This window comes from Somniosus microcephalus, chromosome 4 (genome assembly GCF_052327205.1).
Source record: "Somniosus microcephalus isolate GS21.2 chromosome 4, FLI_Smic_1.0, whole genome shotgun sequence".
Taxonomy (NCBI): Eukaryota; Metazoa; Chordata; class Chondrichthyes; order Squaliformes; family Somniosidae; genus Somniosus; species Somniosus microcephalus.
This window is the reverse complement of record NC_140990.1, coordinates 15,324,661-15,344,442: the sequence shown is the minus strand read 5'-3', so window position 1 is coordinate 15,344,442 and position 19,782 is coordinate 15,324,661.

Sequence of the window (19,782 nt, the reverse complement as noted above, 5' to 3'; positions counted from 1 at the left end):
CCATCAGTACACGGTGTAATAGGGTCTATAGACAGCAGTGTAAACACCCATCAGTACACGGTGTAATAGGGTCTATAGACTGCAGTGTAAACACCCATCAGTACACGGTGTAATAGGGTCTATAGACTGCAGTGTAAACACCCATCAGTACACGGTGTAATAGGGTCTATAGACTGCAGTGTAAACACCCATCAGTACACAGGTGTAATAGGGTCTATAGACTGCAGTGTAAACACCCATCAGTACACGGTGTAATAGGGTCTATAGACTGCAGTGTAAACACCCATCAGTACACGGTGTAATAGGGTCTATAGACTGCAGTGTAAACACCCATCAGTACACGGTGTAATAGGGTCTATAGACTGCAGTGTAAACACCCATCAGTACACGGTGTAATAGGGTCTATAGACTGCAGTGTAAACACCCATCAGTACACGGTGTAATAGGGTCTATAGACTGCAGTGTAAACACCCATCAGTACACAGTGTAATAGGGTCTATAGACTGCAGTGTAAACACCCATCAGTACACGGTGTAATAGGGTCTATAGACTGCAGTGTAAACACCCATCAGTACACGGTGTAATAGGGTCTATAGACTGCAGTGTAAACACCCATCAGTACACAGTGTAATAGGGTCTATAGACTGCAGTGTAAACACCCATCAGTACACGGTGTAATAGGGTCTATAGACTGCAGTGTAAACACCCATCAGTACACGGTGTGATAGGGTCTATAGACTGCAGTGTAAACACCCATCAGTACACAGTGTAATAGGGTCTATAGACTGCAGTGTAAACACCCATCAGTACACAGTGTAATAGGGTCTATAGACTGCAGTGTAAACACCCATCAGTACACGGTGTAATAGGGTCTATAGACTGCAGTGTAAACACCCATCAGTACACGGTGTAATAGGGTCTATAGACTGCAGTGTAAACACCCATCACTACACAGTGTAATAGGGTCTATAGACTGCAGTGTAAACACCCATCAGTACACGGTGTAATAGTGTCTATAGACTGCAGTGTAAACACCCATCAGTACACGGTGTAATAGGGTCTATAGACTGCAGTGTAAACACCCATCAGTACACAGTGTAATAGGGTCTATAGACTGCAGTGTAAACACCCATCAGTACACGGTGTAATAGGGTCTATAGACTGCAGTGTAAACACCCATCAGTACACGGTGTAATAGTGTCTATAGACTGCAGTGTAAACACCCATCAGTACACAGTGTAATAGGGTCTATAGACTGCAGTGTAAACACCCATCAGTACACGGTGTAATAGGGTCTATAGACTGCAGTGTAAACACCCATCAGTACACGGTGTAATAGGGTCTATAGACTGCAGTGTAAACACCCATCAGTACACAGTGTAATAGGGTCTATAGACTGCAGTGTAAACACCCACCAGTACACGGTGTAATAGGGTCTATAGACTGCAGTGTAAACACCCATCAGTACACAGTGTAATAGGGTCAATAGACTGCAGTGTAAACACCCATCAGTACACAGTGTAATAGGGTCTATAGACTGCAGTGTAAACACCCATCAGTACACGGTGTAATAGGATCTATAGACTGCAGTGTAAACACCCATCAGTACACGGTGTAATAGGGTCTATAGACTGCAGTGTAAACACCCATCAGTACACGGTGTAATAGGGTCAATAGACTGCAGTGTAAACACCCATCAGTACACAGTGTAATAGGGTCTATAGACTGCAGTGTAAACACCCATCAGTACACAGTGTAATAGGGTCTATAGACTGCAGTGTAAACACCCATCAGTACACGGTGTAATAGGGTCTATAGGCTGCAGTGTAAACACCCATCAGTACACAGTGTAATAGGGTCTATAGACTGCAGTGTAAACACCCATCAGTACACAGTGTAATAGGGTCTATAGACTGCAGTGTAAACACCCATCAGTACACAGTGTAATAGGGTCTATAGACTGCAGTGTAAACACCCATCAGTACACGGTGTAATAGGATCTATAGACTGCAGTGTAAACACCCATCAGTACACAGTGTAATAGGGTCTATAGACTGCAGTGTAAACACCCATCAGTACACGGTGTAATAGGGTCTATAGACTGCAGTGTAAACACCCATCAGTACACAGTGTAATAGGGTCTATAGACTGCAGTGTAAACACCCATCAGTACACGGTGTAATAGGGTCTATAGACTGCAGTGTAAACACCCATCAGTACACGGTGTAATAGGGTCTATAGACTGCAGTGTAAACACCCATCAGTACACGGTGTAATAGGGTCTATAGACTGCAGTGTAAACACCCATCAGTACACGGTGTAATAGGGTCTATAGACTGCAGTGTAAACACCCATCAGTACACAGTGTAATAGGGTCTATAGACTGCAGTGTAAACACCCATCAGTACACGGTGTAATAGGGTCTATAGACTGCAGTGTAAACACCCATCAGTACACAGTGTAATAGTGTCTATAGACTGCAGTGTAAACACCCATCAGTACACAGTGTAATAGGATCTATAGACTGCAGTGTAAACACCCATCAGTACACGGTGTAATAGGGTCTATAGACAGCAGTGTAAACACCCATCAGTACACAGTGTAATAGGGTCCATAGACTGCAGTGTAAACACCCATCAGTACACGGTGTAATAGGGTCTATAGACTGCAGTGTAAACACCCATCTGTACACGGTGTAATAGGGTCTATAAACTGCAGTGTAAACACCCATCAGTACACGGTGTAATAGGGTCTATAGACTGCAGTGTAAACACCCATCAGTACACAGTGTAATAGGGTCTATAGACTGCAGTGTAAACACCCATCAGTACACGGTGTAATAGGGTCTATAGACTGCAGTGTAAACACCCATCAGTACACGGTGTAATAGGGTCTATAGACTGCAGTGTAAACACCCATCAGTACACAGTGTAATAGGATCTATAGGCTGCAGTGTAAACACCCATCAGTACACAGTGTAATAGGGTCTATAGACTGCATTGTAAACACCCATCAGTACACGGTGTAATAGGGTCTATAGACTGCAGTGTAAACACCCATCAGTACACGGTGTAATAGGGTCTATAGACTGCAGTGTAAACACCCATCAGTACACGGTGTAATAGGGTCTATAGACTGCAGTGTAAACACCCATCAGTACACAGTGTAATAGGGTCTATAGATTGCAGTGTAAACACCCATCAGTACACGGTGTAATAGGGTCTATAGACTGCAGTGTAAACACCCATCAGTACATGGTGTAATAGGGTCTATAGACTGCAGTGTAAACACCCATCAGTACACGGTGTAATAGGGTCTATAGACTGCAGTGTAAACACCCATCAGTACACGGTGTAATAGGGTGTATAGATTGCAGTGTAAACACCCATCGGTACACAGTGTAATAGGGTCTACAGACTGCAGTGTAAACACCCATCAGTACATGGTGTAATAGGGTCTATAGACAGCAGTGTAAACACCCATCAGTACACAGTGTAATAGGGTCTATAGACTGCAGTGTAAACACCCATCAGTACACGGTGTAATAGGGTCTATAGACTGCAGTGTAAACACCCATCAGTACACAGTGTAATAGGGTCTATAGACTGCAGTGTAAACACCCATCAGTACACGGTGTAATAGGGTCTATAGACTGCAGTGTAAACACCCATCAGTACACGGTGTAATAGGGTCTATAGACAGCAGTGTAAACACCCATCAGTACACAGTGTAATAGGGTCTATAGACTGCAGTGTAAACACCCATCAGTACACAGTGTAATAGGGTCTATAGACTGCAGTGTAAACACCCATCACTACACAGTGTAATAGGGTCTATAGACTGCAGTGTAAACACCCATCAGTACACGGTGTAATAGGATCTATAGACAGCAGTGTAAACACCCATCAGTACACAGTGTAATAGGGTCTATAGACAGCAGTGTAAACACCCATCAGTACACAGTGTAATAGGGTCTATAGACAGCAGTGTAAACACCCATCAGTACACAGTGTAATAGGGTCTACAGACTGCAGTGTAAACACCCATCAGTACACGGTGTAATAGGGTCTATAGACTGCAGTGTAAACACCCATCAGTACACGGTGTAATAGGGTCTATAGACTGCAGTGTAAACACCCATCAGTACACGGTGTAATAGGGTCTATAGACTGCAGTGTAAACACCCATCAGTACACGGTGTAATAGGGTCTATAGACTGCAGTGTAAACACCCATCAGTACACGGTGTAATAGGGTCTATAGACTGCAGTGTAAACACCCATCAGTACACGGTGTAATAGGGTCTATAGACAGCAGTGTAAACACCCATCAGTACACAGTGTAATAGGGTCTATAGACTGCAGTGTAAACACCCATCACTACACAGTGTAATAGGGTCTATAGACTGCAGTGTAAACACCCATCAGTACACAGTGTAATAGGGTCTATAGACTGCAGTGTAAACACCCATCAGTACACGGTGTAATAGGGTCTATAGACTGCAGTGTAAACACCCATCAGTACACAGTGTAATAGGGTCTATAGACTGCAGTGTAAACACCCATCAGTACACAGTGTAATAGGGTCTATAGACTGCAGTGTAAACACCCATCAGTACACAGAGTGTAATAGGGTCTATAGACTGCAGTGTAAACACCCATCAGTACACGGTGTAATAGGGTCTATTGACTGCAGTGTAAACACCCATCAGTACACAGTGTAATAGGGTCTATAGACTGCAGTGTAAACACCCATCAGTACACAGTGTAATAGGGTCTATAGACTGCAGTGTAAACACCCATCAGTACACGGTGTAATAGGGTCTATAGACTGCAGTGTAAACACCCATCAGTACACAGTGTAATAGGGTCTATAGACTGCAGTGTAAACACCCATCAGTACACAGTGTAATAGGGTCTATAGACTGCAGTGTAAACACCCATCAGTACACGGTGTAATAGGGTCTATAGACTGCAGTGTAAACACCCATCAGTACACGGTGTAATAGGGTCTATAGACTGCAGTGTAAACACCCATCAGTACACGGTGTAATAGGGTCTATAGACTGCAGTGTAAACACCCATCAGTACACGGTGTAATAGGGTCTATAGACTGCAGTGTAAACACCCATCAGTACACAGTGTAATAGGGTCTATAGACTGCAGTGTAAACACCCATCAGTACACGGTGTAATAGGGTCTATAGACTGCAGTGTAAACACCCATCAGTACACGGTGTAATAGGGTCTATAGACAGCAGTGTAAACAACCATCAGTACACGGTGTAATAGGGTCTATAGACAGCAGTGTAAACAACCATTAGTACACGGTGTAATAAGGTCTATGGACTGCAGTGTAAACACCCATCAGTACATGGTGTAATAGGGTCTATAGACTGCAGTGTAAACACCCATCAGTACACAGTGTAATAGGGTCTATAGACTGCAGTGTAAACACCCATCAGTACACAGTGTAATAGGGTCTATAGACTGCAGTGTAAACACCCATCAGTACATGGTGTAATAGGGTCTATAGACTGCAGTGTAAACACCCATCAGTACACAGTGTAATAGGGTCTATAGACTGCAGTGTAAACACCCATCAGTACATGGTGTAATAGGGTCTACAGACTGCAGTGTAAACACCCATCAGTACACAGTGTAATAGGGTCTATAGACTGCAGTGTAAACACCCATCAGTACACAGTGTAATAGGGTCTATAGACTGCAGTGTAAACACCCATCAGTACACGGTGTAATAGGGTCTATAGACTGCAGTGTAAACACCCATCAGTACATGGTGTAATAGGGTCTATAGACTGCAGTGTAAACACCCATCAGTACATGGTGTAATAGGGTCTATAGACTGCAGTGTAAACACCCATCAGTACATGGTGTAATAGGGTCTATAGACTGCAGTGTAAACACCCATCAGTACACAGTGTAATAGGGTCTATAGACTGCAGTGTAAACACCCATCAGTACACGGTGTAATAGGGTCTATAGACTGCAGTGTAAACACCCATCAGTACACAGTGTAATCGGGTCGATAGATGTAGATGTGAGACAATGGCGTCTTTGTTTCTGGTAAGATTCAATTACAGCCTCTGATCACTCTCTGCCTGCTCATTGAATAAAACTCTCTGATAGCTGCCGCCACTTAATGTGCACGTTTGCTAAACAGGGGCAATGATGGCCCTGATATATTGGTCCGCTCGATCTCTCCTCAGCGTCTTAATTGATTCGCAACCCAAAGGTTTGCAGATTAATGTGGTGTAAGAGTTGCTTGCTCTCTCTCTCTCCCTGCCTCTTAATGCGTGCTGGGATCGCTGTGTCGGCCGTGTAATTGTTTTAAGATCAACTGCGCTGCTCGGTGTGTGGAGTCCTCCAGTGGAGCACGCGGGGAAAGCCCGCTGATGTTTATGGTTGCTGTGGGAATGGGCCAGTCTCCGAGCGCTAATTGAAATGCCAATAAGCTGAGTTGAGGGAAACGCAGAGAGACAGGGAGATCGATATGTAAAGATCGGGGCCCCATCAGTGACTCACAGCCTTAACCATCATAATAGCTCAATTAGGCAACAGGTCAGCTGCTGACGTCAACAGCCTTGCACGCCGCTCCCTCTTCACTCAGCCCAGTGCACCGCAGCCTGCGCCCGGCACACTTGCCAACCGCGCTGTGCTGGGATCTTCTGAAAGGCGCTGTTGCCTTGCTGGGCTGATCTGGGCGATATGCATCGTCTTGCTAAAAGAACCAGTGCCCGTGGTGCTGAGCCGTGCTGGGTGACATTGCTAAAAGGAGCGGTGCTGGGTTTTTTAAAAATTCGTTCCTGGGATGTGGGCGTCGCGGGCAAGGCCAGCATTTATTGCCCATCCCTAATTACCCTTGAGAAGGTGGTGGTGAGCCACCTTCCTGAACCGCTGCAGCCCGTGTAGTGAAGGTGCTCCCACAGTGCTGTTAGGGAGAGAGTTTCAGGAATTTGACCCAGCGACGATGAAGGAACGGCCGATATATTTCTAAGTCAGGATGGTGTGTGACTTAGAGGGCAAATTGGAGGTGGTGGTGTTCCCGTGCGCCTGCTGACCTTGTCCTTCTAGGTGGGAGGTGCTATCGAGGAAGCCTTGGCGAGTTGCTGCAGTGCATCTCTGGATTTTGCTGAGCTGTGCTGGACTGTGTTGTTGTACTGTACTGGGCTGTGCTGTTCTGTGCCAGACTGTGCTGTGCTGGACTGTTCTTTGCCAGACTGTGCTGTGCTGGCCTGTACTGAACTGCACTGTGCTGGGCTGTACTCTGCTGGGCTGTGCTGGACTATACTATGCTAGACTCTGCTGGGCTGTGCTGGACTAGACTCTGCTGTGCTCTGCTGGACTCTGCTTACTGGGCTGTGCTGTGCTGGACTCTGCTTACTGTGTTGTGTCGTGCTGGACTCTGCTGTGCTGTGCTGGACTCTGCTTACTGTGCTGTGCTGGACTCTGCTGGGCTGTGCTGGACTCTGCTTACTGTGCTGTGCTGGACTCTGCTTACTGTGCTTGCTGTGTTGTGTGGGACTCTGCTTACTGTGCTGTGCTGGACTCTGCTGGGCTGTGCTGGACTCTGCTTACTGTGCTGTGCTGGACTCTGCTTGCTGTGCTTGCTGTGTTGTGTGGGACTCTGCTTACTGTGCTGTGCTCTGCTGGTCTCTGCTTACTGTGTTGTGCTGGTCTCTGCTTACTGTGCTGTGCTTACTGTGCTGTGTTGTGCTGGACTCTGCTTACTGTGCTGTGCTCTGCTGGTCTCTGCTTACTGTGCTGTGCTTACTGCGCTGTGTTGTGCTGGTCTCTGCTTACTGTGCTGTGCTTACTGCGCTGTGTTGTGCTGTGCTCTGCTTACTGTGCTGTGCTGGACTCTGCTTACTGTGCTGTGTTGTGCTGGACCCTGCTGTGCTGTGTTGGGCCCTGCTTACTGTGCTGGTCTCTGCTTACTGTGCTGTGTTGTGCTGGGCTCTGCTTACTGTGCTGTGCTGGCCCCTGCTGTGCTGTGCTGGACTCTGCTTACTGTGCTGGGCCCTGCTGTGCTGTGCTCTGCCGGACTCTGCTTGTTATGCTGTGCTTGACTCTGCTTACTGTGCTGTGTTGTGCTGGACCCTGCTTACTGTGCTGTGCTGGACACTGCTTGCTGTGCTGGGCTCTGCTTACTGTGCTGTGCTCTGCTGGTCTCTGCTTACTGTGCTGGACCCTGCTGTGCTGGGCTGTGCTGGACCCTGCTGTGCTGGGCTCTGCTTACTGTGCTGTGCTGGACTCTGCTTGCTGTGCTGGACCCTGCTGGGCTGTGCTGGGCTCTGCTTACTGTGCTGTGTTGTGCTGGGCTCTGCTTACTGTGCTGTGCTGGACCCTGCTGTGCTGGGCTCTGCTTACTGTGCTGGGCTCTGCTTACTGTGCTGTGTTGTGCTGGACCCTGCTGTGCTGTGCTGTGTTGGGCTCTGCTTACTGTGCTGGGCTCTGCTTACTGTGCTGGACTCTGCTTGTTATGCTGTGCTGGACTCTGCTTGCTGTGCTGGGCTCTGCTTACTGTGCTGGACTCTGCTTGCTGTGCTTACTGTGCTGTGCTGTGTTGGGCTCTGCTTACTGTGCTGTGTTGTGCTGGACCCTGCTGTGCTGTGCTGGACTCTGCTTACTGTGCTGGGCTGTGCTGGACCCTGCTGTGCTCTGCTGGACTCTGCTTGTTATGCTGTGCTTGACTCTGCTTACTGTGCTGTGTTGTGCTGGACTCTGCTTACTGTGCTGTGCTGGACTCTGCTGGGTTGTGCTGTGCTGGACTCTGCTTACTGTGCTGGGCTCTGCTTACTGTGCTGGGCTCTGCTTGCTGGGCATTGTCAAAAAGGAGCAGTGCTAGACCCGGAGGAAAAAACAACCCAGTTTTTAGAGCAACCATTCGTTTTGAACGAAGTTATGGTACAGGAGCAAGTGGTCTCCCACTCCCAGTGCTCTGATCTCTTAACGGGATTGTGCATGCAAACACTGGGACCCATCCACAATATCGGACCTCGCTCGACAAGCTCGAGATTGATTTAACCGAGTTTGTCCCTCCCAGTCGGGGAAGGTGCACTGTCGGGTGATGTAGAGGGAACATAGGAACAGGAGCAGGCCATTCAGCCCCTCGAGCCTGTTCCGCCATTCAATGTGATCATGGCTGACCTGCGACCTAACTGGATGGGCAATAAATGCTGGCATTGCCAGCGATGCCCTGATCCCATAAATGAATTTTTTTTAAACTCCATATACCCGCCTTTGGCATTCATCCCTTAATACCTTTGGTTAACAAAAAGCTATCAATCTCAGATTTAAAATGAAGAACCGATCTAGCATCAATTTCTGTTTGCGGAAGAGAGTTCCAACCTTCTACCACCCTTTGTGTGTAGAAGTGTTTCCTAATTTCACTCCTGAAAGGTCTTTTAGCCTATGCCCGCTAGTCCTAGAATCCCCAACCAATAGAAATAGGGAGCTCTCCACTGGTGCGCTCGATGCTGACACTGGGTATATCGTGGAGATACACTGTCGGGGTGATGTAGAGGGAGCTCTACACTGCCTCTTGCTCGTGCTGTACCTAGCCCAGCAGCGCTAGATGCTGACACTGAGTATATAGTGGAGATACACTGTCGGGGTGGTGTAGAGGGAGCTCTACACTGCCTCTTGCTCGTGCTGTACCTAGCCCAGGTGCGCTCGATGCTGACACTGGGTATATATTGGAGATACACTGTCGGGGTGGTGTAGAGGGAGTTCTACACTGCCTCTTGCCCGTGCTGTACCTAGCCCAGCAGCGCTAGATGCTGACACTGGGTATATAATGGAGATACACTGTCGGGGTGGTGTAGAGGGAGCTCTACACTGCCTCTTGCTCATGCTATACCTAGCCCAGGTGCGCTCGATGCTGACACTGAGTATATAGTGGAGATACACTGTCGGGGTGGTGTAGAGGGAGTTCTACACCGCCTCTTGCCCGTGCTGTACCTAGCCCAGGTGCGCTCGATGCTGACACTGGGTATATAGTGGAGATACACTGTCGGGGTGGTGTAGAGGGAGCTCTACACTGCCTCTTGCTCGTGCTGTACCTGGCCCAGGTGCGCTCGATGCTGACACTGGGTATATAGTGGAGATACACTGTCGGGGTGATGTCAAGGGAGGCCTCTTGCTCGTGCTGTACCTAGCCCAGGTGCGCTCGATGCTGACACTGGGTATATAGTGGAGATACACTGTCAGGGTGGTGTAGAGGGAGCTCTACACCGCCTCTTGCCTGTGCTGTACCTAGCCCAGGTGCGCTCGATGCTGACACTGGGCATATAGTGGAGATACACCGTCGGGGTGGTGTAGAGGGAGCTCTACACTGCCTCTTGCCCGTGCTGTACCTAGCCCAGGAGCGCTCGATGCTGACACTGGGTATATAGTGGAGATACACTGTCGGGGTGGTGTAGAGGGAGCTCTACACTGCCTCTTGCCCGTGCTGTACCTAGCCCAGGTGCGCTCGATGCTGACACTGGGTATATAGTGGAGATACAGTCGGGGTGGTGTAGAGGGAGTTCTACACCGCCTCTTGCCCGTGCTGTACCTAGCCCAGGTGCGCTCGATGCTGACACTGGGTATATAGTGGAGATACACTGTCGGGGTGGTGTAGAGGGAGCTCTACACTGCCTCTTGCTCGTGCTGTACCTAGCCCAGGTGCGCTCGATGCTGACACTGGGTATATAATGGAGATACACTGTCGGGGTGGTGTAGAGGGAGTTCTACACCGCCTCTTGCCCGTGCTGTACCTAGCCCAGGTGCGCTCGATGCTGACACTGGGTATATAGTGGAGATACACTGTCGGGGTGGTGTAGAGGGAGCTCTACACTGCCTCTAGCTCGTGCTGTACCTAGCCCAGGTGCGCTCGATGCTGACACTGGGTATATAATGGAGATACACTGTCGGGGTGGTGTAGAGGGAGTTCTACACTGCCTCTTGCTCGTGCTGTACCTAGCCCAGGCGCGCTCGATGCTGACACTGGGTATATAGTGGAGATACACTGTCGGGGTGGTGTAGAGGGAGCTCTACACTGCCTCTTGCTCGTGCTGTAGCTAGCCCAGGTGCGCTCGATGCTGACACTGGGTATATAGTGGAGATACACTGTCGGGGTGGTGTAGAGGGAGTTCTACACTGCCTCTTGCTCGTGCTGTACCTAGCCCAGGTGCGCTCGATGCTGACACTGGGTATATAGTGGAGATACAGTCGGGGTGGTGTAGAGGGAGTTCTACACCGCCTCTTGCCCGTGCTGTACCTAGCCCAGGTGCGCTCGATGCTGACACTGGGTATATAGTGGAGATACACTGTCGGGGTGGTGTAGAGGGGGCTCTACACTGCCTCTTGCTCGTGCTGTACCTAGCCCAGGAGCGCTCGATGTTGACACTGGGTACAACGCGGACTCGGGTTAATGCGCGGGGAGCGACACTGGGTCACTCAACCAGTTTCAATGCTTTCCTTTTCTTAAGGGCTAACAAAGTCCTGCTTCTATCTCACAGTAAGAACTAAAGATGAGACCACCGGAGCCAGACAGTTGGGAGCTGCTCCGAAACCGCCAGCAAGAGAAGGGTCCGGGTACAGTCGAGAAACAGGTAAGGCGCACGTCTGCTTTGAGTTAAGGTCTCCCTGAAGGATCTCCTCCCTGGGCCAAGAGTCGGTGCAGCTCCCGGTTGAAGGATGACAGGTAGCCGACACCCCCTCCGCACCAACCGGCAACTTGTTAAGAGAACGTCCGAGCTGACCTGGCCCCTGACCCCCTCGTGCCTTGCACGCATGACCCCCGACCTATCAAGGCTGAAATAATCGAACGGTAGGAGTGATCGGGAAAAGCGAGCAGGGCAGGGAGGGAGAAAGAGAGAAACGAAAAGAAAGAAAGAGAGACAGAGAAAGAAAGGGAGAGAGAAAGAAATCAACTTAATTGTATTTCTCTATCGCCTTTCGCAACCTCGGCATGTTTACGGCCAATCAAGTACCTTTTTTGAAGTGTAGTCACTGTTGTAATGTAGGGAAATGTGGCAGCCAATTGTGCACAGCAAGCTCCCACAAACAGCAATGAGATAAATGACCATATCATCTGTTTAAGTAATAATTGGGTGGAGGGATAAATATTGGTCCCAGGACACCAGGGAGAACTCCCCTGCTCTTCTAATAGTGTCTCTGGGATCTTTTACATCCCTCAACAGACTTGGTTTAATGTCTCATCTGAAAGACGGCACATCAGTGCAGCACTCCCTCAGTACTGCCCCTCCGACTGTGCAGTGCTCCCCCAGTACTGCCCCTCCGACAGTGCAGCGCTCCCTCAGTACTGACCCTCCGACAGTGCAGCGCTCCCTCAGTACTGCCACTCCGACAGTGCCGCGCTCCCTCAGTACTGCCCCCCGACAGTGCAGCGCTCCCTCAGTACTGCCCCTCCGACAGTGCGGCGCTCCCTCAGTACTGCCTCTTCAACAGTGCAGCGCTCCCTCAGTACTGCCCCTCCGACGGTGCAGAACTCCCTCAGTCCTGCTACTCCGACAGTGCAGAACTACCCCAGTCCTGCTACTCCGACAGTGCAACACTCCCTCTGTACTGCCTTTCCATCAGTGCAACACTCCCTCCGTACTGCCCCTCCGACAGTGCAGAACTACCTTAGTCCTGCTACTCCAACAGTGCAACACTCCCTCTGTACTGCCTTTCCATCAGTGCAACACTCCCTCTGTACTGCCTCTCCATCAGTGCGGCGCTGCCTCAGTACTGCCCCTCCGACAGTGCGGCGCTCCCTCAGTACTGCCTCTCCCATCAGTGCGGCGCTCCCTCAGTACTGCCCCTCCGACAGTGCAGCGCTCCCGCAGTACTGCCTCTCCATCAGTGCGGCGCTCCCTCAGTACTGACCCTCCGACAGTGCAGCGCTCCCTCAGTACTGCCCCTCCGACAGTACGGCGCCCCCTCAGTACTGCCTCTCCATCAGTGCGGCGCTCCCTCAGTACTGACCCTCCGACAGTGCAGCGCTCCCTCAGTACTGCCCCTGCGACAGTGCAGCGCTCCCTCAGTACTGCCTCCTCCGACAGTGCAGCTCTCCTTCAGTACTGCCACTCCATCAGTGCGGTGCTCCCTCAGTACTGACCCTCCGACAGTGCAGCGCTCCCTCAGTACTGCCCCTCCGACAGTGCAGCGCTCCCTCAGTACTGGCCCTCCGACAGTGCAGCACTCCCTCAGTACTGCCCCTCCGACAGTGCAGCGCTCCCTCAGTACTGACCTTACGACAGTGCAGCGCTCCCTCAGTACTGCCTCTCCATCACTGCGACGCTCCCTCAGCACTGCCCCTCCAACAGTGCAGCGCTCCCTTAGTACTGACCCTCTGACAGTGCAACGCTCCCTCAGTACTGACCCTCCGACAGTGCGGCGATCCCTCAGTACTGCCTCTCCGACAGTGCAGCGCACCCTCAGTACTACCACTCTGACAGTGCAGCCCACCCTCAGTACTGCCTCTCCGACAGCGCGGCGCTCCCTCAGTACTGCCCCTCCAACAGTGCAACCCTCCCTCAGTACTAAACCTCCGACAGTGCAGCGCTCCCTCAGTACTGCCCCTCCGACAGTGCAGTGCTCCTTCAGTACTGACCCTCCGATAGTGCAGCGCTCCCTCAGTACTGACTCTCCGACAGGCCAGCGCTCCCTCAGTACTGACCCTCCGACAGTTCAGCGCTCTCTCAGTACTGCCCCTCCGACAGTGCAGCGCTCCCTCAGTACTGCCCCTCCGACAGTGCAGCTCTCCCAGGATTGGCCCTCCAACAGTGCAGCGCACCCTCAGTACTACCCCTCTGACAGTGCGGCGCTCCCTCAGTACAGACCCTCCGACAGTGCAGCGCTCCCTCAGTACTGCCCCTCCAACAGTGCAGTGCTCCCTCAGTACTGACCCTCCGACAGTGCAGCGCTGCCTCAGTACTGACCCTCCGACAGTGCAGTGCTCCCTCAGTACTGCCTCTCCGACAGTGTGGCACTACCTCGGTACTGCTCCTCCGAAAGTGCAGTGCTCCCTCAATCCTGGCACCGAGGAATGTCAGTCCTGGATTATGTGGCTCGAGTCTATGGACTGTGGGACTCGAACCCATGAGCCTTATGTAACTCTGTTAACGTGTGTTTATTTTTTCAGTGGTGAATGATGGTGAAAATGGCAAAGCAGCACCTGGCGACAGCAATGACGAGCATTCGACAGCGGTAAGAGCGATAGCCCCCTGTGGGCCTTAAAGTAGAAGGCAGTGGATGTGTGTGGGGAGCGTTGCTCCGAACCCGAACACTTCCACAGTGGAGCGGGTAGGTCACAGGCTGAATCGCTGTTAACTGCAGAGGTCCTGTGGTTCTCCGTGCCTTTCTAAGAAAGAAGGAAAGAAAGGTAGAAGGAAAAATAGGAGCAGGAGTAGGCCATACGGCCCCTCGAGCCTGCTCCGCCATTCAGTAAGATCATGGCTGATCTTCTACCTCATCTGCACTTTCCTGCACTATCCCCATATCCCTTGATTCCCTTAATATTCAAAAATCTATCGCTCTCTGTCTTGAATATACTCAACGACTGAGCAACCACAACCCTCTGGGGTAGAGAATTCCAAAGATTCACCGCCCTCTGAGTGAAGAAATTTCTCCTCATCTCAGTCCTGAATGGCCGACCCCTTATTCTGAGACTGTGACCCCTGGTTCTAGACTCCCCAGCCCGGGGAAACATCCTCCCTGCATCTACCCTGTCAAGTCCTATAAGAATTTTATATGTTTCAATGAGATCGCCTCTTCTGAACTCCAGAGAAAATTGGCCTAGTCTACTCAGTCTCTCCTCATAAGACAGCCGTATCATCCCAGGAACCAGTCTAGTGAACCTTCGTTGCACCCCCTCTAAGGCAAGTATATCCTTCCTTAGGTAAGGAAACCAAAACTGTGCCCAGTACTCCAGGTGTGGTCTCACCAAGGCCTTGTACAATTGTAGTAAGACTTCCTCACTCTTATACTCCAACCCCCTTACAATAAAGGCCAACATGCCATTTGCCTTAGCAACTTGTCCTGCCGTCTTCAAAGGAAAAGACAAAAAGATGAGAAATGTCATCCACATTAACTGAAGTCCCTCCTCACTGGTGCCATTCTAGTAAATCTCCTCTGGACCCTCTGCAGGGCCTTGACACCCTTCCTACAGTGTGGTGCCCAGAATTGGACACAATACTCCAGCTGGGGCCTAACCAGTGTTTTATGAAGGTTCAGCAATCGCTTCTCTGCCTCTATTTACAAAGCCCAGGATCCCATTTGCTTTTTGAACAGCCTTCTCAACTTGTCCTGCCACCTTCAAAGATTGGTGTACGTACACCCACAGTTCTTTCTTTCTTTCCGTCTTACAGGAATTGCGGCAGCCAATTTGCGCACAGCAAGCTCCCACAAACAGCAGTGAGAGAAAGAACCAGATCATCTGTTTTGGTGATGTTGCCGTGAGGGATAAATATTCAGTCCTGGTCTTCCCCCCCCCCCCCCCCCCACTATTTTTGTAGCCAAGAGGACTGCGAGCAATACAGGAGGCGGCCATTCGGCCCCTCGAGTCTGTTCCGTCCGTCGTTCAATCAGATCTGGAATGCACTGCCCGAAAGCAGATTCAGCAGTAACTTTCAAAAGGGGGAATTGGATAAATGCTTGAAAAAGGAAAAACTTGCTGGGCTGTGGGGAACGAGCAGGGGAGTGGGATTAATTGGTAGGATGGCACTCAGCCGATGCTGGTTAGTGGACTGTCCCTTTAATTGCGGTTTGATCAAAATGGTCCAGTTTTAAAGAGGGTGCAGGAACAGAGAGGCCTCGGGGGGTACGTACACCAATCTTTGAAGGTGCCAGGACAAGTTGAGAAGGCTGTTAAAAAAGCACATGGGACCCTTGGCTTTATAAATAGAGGCAGAGAGTGCAAAAGCAAGGAAGTTATTGCTGAACCTTTATAAAACACTGGTTAGGCCCCAGCTGGAGTATTGTGTCCAATTCTGGGCACCGCACTGTAGGAAGGATGTGAAGGCCTTGCAGAGGGTCATAAGAACATAAGACATAGGAGCAGGAGTGGGTCATCTGGCCCCTCGAGCCTGCTCCGCCATTCAATAAGATCATGGCTGATCTGATCGTGGCCTCAACTCCTCTTCCCTGCCCTCTCCCCATGACCCTTGACTCCCTTATCGTTCAAAAATCTGTCTATCTCCACCTTAAATATATTCAATGACCCAGCCTCCACAGCTCTCTGGGGAAGAGAATTCCAAAGATTCACGACCCTCTGAGAGAAGAAATTCCTCCTCATCTCCGTTTTAAATGGGTGCCCCCTTATTCTGAAACTATGCCCCCTAGTTCTAGATTCCCCCACGAAACATCCTCTCAGCATCCACCCTGTCAAACCCCTCAGAATCTTATACGTTTCAATAAGATCCCCTCTCATTCTTCTAAACTCCAGTGAGTATAGGCCCAACCTGCTCAACCTTTCCTCATACGGCAACCCCTTCATCTCCGGAATCAACCTCGTGAACCTTCTCTGAACTGCCTCCAATGCAAGTATATCCTTCCTTAAATAAGGAGACCAAAACTGTACGCAGTACTCCAGGTGTGGTCTCACCAACACCCTGTACAGCTGTAACAGGACTTCCCTACTTTTATACTCCATTCCCTTTGCAATAAAGGCCAACATTCCATTTGCCTTCCTAATTAATTGCTGTACCTGCATGCTAACTTTTTGTGTTTCATGTACGAGGACACCCAGATCCCTCTGTACCTCAACATTTTGTAATCTCTCCCCATTTAAATAATAATTTGCTTTTTTATTTTTCCTCCCAAAGTGGATAACCTCGTATTTTCCCACATTAAACTCCATCTGCCAGATTTTTGCCCACTCACTCAGCCTATCTAAATCTCTTTGCAGCTTCCTTGCGTCCTCCACACAATTTGCTTTCCCACCTAGCTTTGGTCCAGAGGAGATTTACTCGACTGGCACCAGGGGATGAGGGACTTCAGTTAATGTGGAGAGACCGGAGAAACTGGGATTGTTCTCCTTAGAGCAGACAAGGTTCAGAGGAGATTTGATAGAGGCGTTCAAAATTATGAGGGGATTTGATAGAGTAAATAAGGAGAAATAGTTCCCAGTGGCAGAAGGGTCAGTAGCCAGAGGTGTGCATGTACATAGATCCCTGAAGGCAGGAGGACAGGTAGATAAGGTGGTTAAAAAGGCATATGGGATACTTGCCTTCATTAGCGGAGGCATAGAATATAAGAGCAGGGAGGTTATGATGGAGCTGTACAAAATGCTAGTTAGGCCACAGCTGGAGTACTGTGTGCAGTTCTGGTACCACACTATAGGAGGGATGTGATTGCATTGGAGAGGGTGCAGAGGAGATTCACCAGGATGTTACCTGGGCTGGAGCGCTTCAGCTATGAAGAGAGACTGGACAGGCTGGGGTTGTTTTCCTTATAGCAGAGAAGGCTGAGGGGGGACCTGATTGAGGTGTACAAAATTATGAGGGGCATAGATAGGGTAAATAGAAAGGAACTTTTCCCCTTAGTAGAGGGGTCAATAACAAGGGGGCATAGATTCAAGGTAAGGGGCAGGAGGTTTAGAGGGGATTTGAGGAAAAACTTTTTCACCCAGAGGGTGGTTGGAGTCTGGAACTCACTGCCTGAAAGGGTGGTAGAGGCAGGAACCCTCACAACATTCAAGAAGCATTTGGATGAGCACTTGAAACACCATAGCATACAAGGCTACGGACCAAGTGCTGGAAAATGGGATTAGAACAACACTCAAGAAGCTCGACACCATTCAGGATAAAGCAGCCTGCTTGATTGGCACTCCATCCACCTTCAACATTCCCTCCCTCCACCACCGGCGCACTGTGGCTGCAGTGTGTACCATCTACAAGATGTAAGAAATCACACAACACCAGGTTATAGTCCAACAGCTTTATTTGAAATCACAAGCTTTCGGAGCGCTGCTCCTTCTTCAGGTGAGCGCTCCGAAAGCTTGTGATTTCAAATAAAGCTGTTGGACTATAACCTGGTGTTGTGTGATTTCTTACATTTGTCCACCCCAGTCCAACTCCGGCATCTCCACACCATCTACAAGATGCACTGCAGCAACTCGCCAAAGCTCCTTCAACAGCACCTTGATGACCGGCGTGGACACGATGGGCCGAAGGGCCTCTTTCTGTGCTGTATAAATCTATGACTCTATGAGTCAGATTTAAGGTGACTGGCAAAAGAACCAAAGGGGTGAGGAGAATTTTTTTTACACAGCGAGTTGTTACAATCAGGAATTCACTGCCTGAAAGGGCGGTGGAAGCAGATTCAATAGTAACTTTCAAAAGAGAATTAACATAGGGACATAGGAACAGGAGTCGGCCATTGAGCCCCTCGAGCCTGTTCTACCATTCAATGAGATCGTGGCTGATCTGCGACCTAACTCCATATACCTGCCTTTGGCCCATATCCCTTAATACCTTTGGTTAACAGAAATCTATCAATCTCAGATTTTAAATTAACAATTGATCTCGCATCGATTGCCGTTTGAGGAAGAGAGTTCCAAACTTCTACCACCCTTTGTGTGTAGAAGTGTTTCCTAACTTCGCTCCTGAAAGATCTGGCTCTAATTTTTAGACTATGTCTAGTTCTAGAATCCCCAACCAGCGGAAATAGTTTCTCTCTATCTACCCAACCTGTTCCCCTTAATATCTTGGATAAATACTTGAAGAGTAAAATTTTGCAGGGCTATGGGGGAATGGGCAGGAGGAGTGGGATTAATTGGGACAGCTCTACCAAAGAGCCGGCACAGGCACGATGGGCTGAATGGCCTGCTGCTGTGCTGTATCATTCTATGATAGATCACCCCTCAATCTCCTAAACACAAGGGAAGTTTATGCAATTTGCCTCGGCAAATATTCAAACCCCGGACCCCCCCGCCTCCAAAAACAAGACAGCTGGTTTTCCATTCGTTGAATCAGTCAACGATGCAGCCACAGAAGGAGGCCATTCGACCCATCGTGCCCGTGCTGGCTCTTTGAAAGAGCCGTCCAGTTAGTCTCAGCCCTGCAAATTTTTCTCCTTCGGGTATTTATCCAATTTACCCCTTTTTGAAAGTTACCGTTGAATCTGCTTCCACCTCCCTTTTCGGGCAGCGCGTCCCAGATCAGATTGGCAAAAGAACTAGAGGGACGATAAGAATCCATTATTAAGGAAGTAGTAGCAGGACATTTAGAAAATCACAATACAGGGAACTCTCGATTTACCAGCACCTAAATAACCGGAAATCTCTGTTAACCGGCAAAATTCAGGAGTAGGCTCAGGTAAGTTTTACTTCATATTAGTGGTCGTTCCTGGATCTGTGGCTGTGTAACCGGGGTTTCTGCACCTGTTGCTAAGCAACAGGGACGCCTGGATCTCGTGGCCGGGGTTCCTGCACCTGTTGCTAAGCAACAGGGACGCCTGGATTTGTTGCTGTGTACGGAGCTCTCTTACCTTTTATTATACCTCTCTGTAATCCGGACTTTTTGATAAACCGGCACCACGCCGGTCCCGTCGGTGCTGGATAAAAGAGTTTCCTGTACAACTATTTACAATCTATATTAATGCCTTGGATGAAGGGACCGAGTGTACTGCAGCCAAATTTGCTGATGATACAAAGATAGGTGGGAAAGCAAGTTGTGAGGAGGACACAAAGAATCTGCAAAGGGACACAGATAGGTTAAGTGAGTGGGCAAAAAATTGGCAGATGGAGTATAATGTGGGAAAATGTGAGGTTAT